The 5,246-nt window shown below is 43.7% G+C and overlaps 1 protein-coding gene across 1 annotated transcript in view; it reads right to left on the minus strand.

Annotated features, from left to right (window-relative positions):
• Window positions 1-5,246, minus strand: part of LOC122563131 (cleavage and polyadenylation specificity factor subunit 6-like) — a 92,584-nt gene that overhangs the window by 46,414 nt on the left and 40,924 nt on the right. The window lies entirely within an intron of this gene.

The raw sequence follows: 5,246 nt of genomic DNA on the forward strand, positions 1-5,246 counted from the left end.
TTTGAATAATTACAATGTTAAAATGCTCATACTTGGACCATTAGTACAAAACTGAATGACTATTTTATTATCTTGGAATGCATGTTGCCGACACCAAGATGGCCATCTGTGCATGCAGTGGTAGATGATGATGCTGGCTCATCCCTTCAAATTTTCTGCCTGTTTGCCACCCTCTTCACAAGAACGCATTCTGGATGTGGCCCCATCATCTACTATAACCCCTCCCACATCCCGCACCGCATCACCTCACTGCTAGTGTCTGCATCCCTCAATGCACGACTTCCCGTTTTGCTTAGGGTGTGGGGCAGAGTGAGATATGGAGAGTTGAGTGCACCTCTGGGTCAATGTCAATCAGCAGCAGTTTTGTAGGTTTAATAAATCCACAGGCTGAAAATTCAATTCTGCCATACTGTAAGATCTGCTGCTTTCGCTGAGCCAGACTCAGGGGTTTGATTGCAAAGTGATGCTTTCTTATATATGTGAATGCAATTGGCAATAGACGCAACCTTTATATTTGTGTTGCAGCATCATATGGTTTAAGAATTTAGGATTTCCGAATATCGCCCAATTCCACTTTGATCAGTAATAAAACACATTATGACGTCCCTGGTGACCAACACTGGCCTCAACAATTTAACAATCCCATATCTTAAACAATTCATTCACTTTTTCTCCCCACCTTCACAATGCTCTTCTTGAGTTGTGCCAAGCCCACCTGGTTCCTGACCTCTTACAAGTTTACTTCAAAATGGATGAGAGCTGAATACTGCCCTTGATATCAAGACAACATCTGACCAATTTGACTTTAAAGGAGCCCTGACAAAACTGGAGCAGTTGAGAATCACATGGCAAAACTCTTCATAGTGTCTGACCAAGCACAAAAAAAGGATGAATGTGGTTGTTGACAGCCAATCATCTCAGGCATAGGGCATCACGGCAGCAATCTTCAGGGTCATGAAATAACCTTCATTCATTCATCATTGACCTTCTCTCTCACAAGATCTGAAGTGTGGATGGTCACTAATGACTGGAAAGGTGTACACAAAGGTTCTTTCACTGGCCTTGGAATAGTTCAATTCAAAGGTGCTATTGCTTTCTTTGCGTGACTTCACAAATACCGAAGCCACCCATGCAATGTACATATTAATTTGACGTCAATTAGATCATGCTGTGTTCAAATCTGTTCCATCACTGTATAAGACTGTGTTCAATCTGATTACTCCATATTTCCAACTGTTGCAGATAACCTTTAATCCTCTTGCTTATCAAGAATCCATTATGAATTTCATTGCATCATTAACAACAAGACCGAAACAACATTCAGGCTTGGGCTAATAAATGGAAAATAGCATTCAGACCAGTTAAATGTAGTCTAATAAAAATCCCCAACAATAGAAAATGTAAGGATCTACCCTTGATATCCAGTGACATTACCATCAATAATTTAAAGGTTACTGTGGACCATATAATTAATTATGTCATCAACATTAATAGGAGAAAGTGAGGACTGCAGATGCTGGATTCTCCTGCTCCTTGGATGCTGCCAACCTGCAATCTTCTTCCTGACCTCTACACCCCTCCACCCCCGCCTATCACCCTCACTTTAACGTCCTTCCACCTATCGCATTTCCAACGCCCCTCCCCCAAGTCCCTCCTCCCTACCTTTTATCTTAGCCTGCTTGGCACACTTTCCTCATTCCTGAAGAAGGGCTCATTCCCGAAACGTCGATTCTCCTGCTCCTTGGATGCTGCCTGACCTGCTGCGCTTTTCCAGCAATACATTTTCAGCAAAGTTGGAAACCACACAACCAGGTTATTGTCCAACAGGTTTATTTGAAAATACAAGCTTTTGGAATGCTGCTCCTTTGTCAGGTAGCCGGTGGGGCAGGATACATGGGACACAGGATTTATAATGTATTAGAAAAACCTAGATAGCTGTTAAGTCTTTAGTCACATTCTGCTTTGCCACTTGATCATGGCTGTTATGTTTCTCGACCCCATTCTCTACATTCTCCTCACCATGTTTCATCCCCTTGCTAATCAAGGACCTACCTGTCTTAAATACACTGAAATGTACACTCCACAGCCCTCTGTAGCATAGATTCCATAGAATGAGTTCCATAGATTCACAACCCTGTGGCTGAAGTAATTCCTCCATGTTACAGTTCTAAAGGAAAGTCCATTCAGTCTGCGGCTATACCATCATTTCCTAGTCTCTCCTATCAATGGAAAGATGGTCTTCATTTCCATTCTATTCTGGCATTTCAGTTATCTGTAAGCTTTGACGAGATGCCCCCCACCCTTCTAAACTCAATCAAGTACAGCCCCAGAATGCTCAACCACTTCTTATATGACAAGCTCTTCATTCCCAGAATTATTTTTGAGAATCTCCTCTGAACCCCCTCCAATGTCAACACATCCTTCTTGAGATACAGGGTCCAAAATTACTCATAACATTCCTAATACAGCCTTAGTAGTATATCTTTGCTCTTGTATTCTCGCTCTCTTGAAATGAATGCTAAGGTTGTGTTTAGTCCAACAGGTTTATTCAGGAAGCACTAGCTTTTGGAGAGCTGCTCCTTCATCAGGTGGTTGTGGAGTATAAGATCTAAGACACAGAATTTATAGCAAAAGTTTACAGTGTGATGCAACTGAAATGATGCATTGAGAAAGAACTGGACTGTTTGTTAGTCTCTCGTCTTTTAGAATGACCATGTTGTCTTCAGTTCTTTCATATGTAAATCCCAGAACTTTTTTTAAAAGTTACATTCTCAGGTGAACTTTAACACTGGGTGCCGCATCAACTCAGATAATGCACTGAAGGTGTAAGGTTAAAGTCCGCCTGTCTGTGTCCCAAAATTCAGATTGATTCTATTACTAAAAAAATGAATTTATAGAATCGTACATTGATTCATGCACGTTTTGAGCAAAATAAAATGTAATTCTGCAAATACAAATTCACCCCACGACCTTAGGTGCATGCATATGGGCGTGCATGGAGTGGGGGTGTCTGTGAGCGTATGTGTATGCACATAAGTGTAAAGGGGTAGAAGTCTGTCAGAGGATGCATGTGTGTGTGTGCGCGTATGAGAGCTTGTGTATGAAGGGGGGTTGCGTGAGTGTATGGGTCTATAGGAATGTGTGTGTGTGTGTGTGTGTGTGTGAGAAAGAGAGTGTGTGTAATGCAGTGGGGTAACTTGTAGTATGACATGAACACAAGGTCCCGGTTGAAGCCATCCCCATGGGTACCGAACTTAGCTAACAGCTTCCTCTCGGCCACTTTGCATTGTTGCCTGTCCCAAAGTTTGCCTTGGAGGATGGTCACCCAAAGATCCAAGGCCAAATGTCCTGGACTGCCGAAGTGTTCCCCAAGTGGGAGGAAACACTTCTGGCTGGGGATTGTTCTGTGGTGTCCATTCATCCGTTGCCGTAGCCTCTACTCGGTCTCGCCAATGTACCATGCCTCAGGGTATCCTTGCCTGCAGCGTGGACGTGGTAGGTACTCATGTGACTTGGCCAATGTTGTCTATCTTATACGCTGCAGGCAATAATGCCCTGAGGCATGGTACATTGCCAAGACTGAGCACAGGCTACTGCAACGGATGAGTGGACACCACACAACAATCACCAACCAGGAATGTTCCATCCCAGTCAGGGAACACTTCACCGTTCCGGGACATTCAGCCTCCGATCTTCAGGTGACCATCCTCCCCAGGCAAACTTTGAGACAGGCAATAACAAAGTGGCCAAGCAGAAGCTGTTGGTCAAGTTCGGTACCCCTGGGGATGGTCTCAACTAGGACCTTAGGTTCATGTCACACTACAGGTGATCCCACTGCACTACACACACTCACTCCTATAGACCAATACACTGACGCAGACCCCCTCTCATATGCTCGCACATACACACGAACCACACCGTCTCAGACATATACCCCTTTACAGTCACATACATATACACTCTCTGACACTCACACGCCCCTCCCCTGAACACACATCCACATGCGCGCGCGCGTAAAAGTTTGTGGGGTGAATTCGTACTTGCAGAATTACATTTTATTTTGCTCAATAACTGCATGAATCCATGAAATATTCTGTAAATCCCATTTTTTAGTAATAGAATCAGTCTGAACATTGGGAGACAGACTTTAACCTTACACCTTCAATGTACTGAGCTGACATGGCACCTACAAGTTAACTTTTTAAAAAGTTCTGGAATTTACATAAGAAAGAACTGAAACCAACATGGTCATTCTAAATGATGAGAGACTTAAACAATCCAGGTCTTTTTCAATAGATCATTTCAGTTGCATCACACTGTAAACTTTTGCTATAAATTCTCTGTCTTACGATCTTATACTCCACAACCACCTGATGAAGGAGCAGTGCTCTGAAAGCTAGTGCTTCCAAATAAACCTGTTGGACTATAACCTGGTGTTGTGTGATTTTTAACTTTGTACACCACAGTCCAACACCGACATTTACAAATCAAGGTTGTGTTTATCTTCCTAACAGCCAACTGAACCTGGATGTTAGCCTTAAGAGAATCCTGAACTAGGACTCCCAAGTTCCTTTTTGCTTCAGATTTCCAAAGCTGTTTCCATTTAGAAAATACATATTTATTATTCCTATCAAAGTGCCTCTCACTGTCCCAAATTATGTTCCATCAGACACTTGTTTGCCCCCTCTCCTAGTCTGCTCTAGTCCTTCTGCACCTTCCCCACTTCCTCAATACTACCTGTCCCTCCACAACTCTGTCATCTGCAAAGCTAGTAACAATGTATTAATGGAGTAACCATGGGCACCCGCATGTAACCATGGGCACCCGCATGGACCCCAGCTATGCCTGCCTCTTCATAGGATATGTGGAACAGTCCATCTTCCGCAGCTACTCTGGCACCATCCCCCACCTTTTCCTCCGCTACATCGATGATTGTATTGGCGCTACCTCGTGCTCCCATGAGGAGGTTGAACAGTTCAACCACTTTACTAACACATTCTACCCCAACCTCAAATTTACCTGGACCATCTCAGACACCTCCCTCCCCTTCCTAGACCTCTCCATTTCTATCTCAAGCGACCGACTCAACACAGACATTTACTACAAACCGACCGACTCCCACAGCTACCTAGATTACACCGCTTCCCACCCTGCCCCCTGTAAAAATGCCATCCCATATTCCCAATTCCTCCACCTCCGCCGCATCTGCTCCCAGGAGGACCAATTCCACTACTGAACAACTCAAA

This window comes from Chiloscyllium plagiosum, chromosome 26 (assembly GCF_004010195.1).
Source record: "Chiloscyllium plagiosum isolate BGI_BamShark_2017 chromosome 26, ASM401019v2, whole genome shotgun sequence".
Lineage (NCBI taxonomy): Eukaryota > Metazoa > Chordata > Chondrichthyes > Orectolobiformes > Hemiscylliidae > Chiloscyllium > Chiloscyllium plagiosum.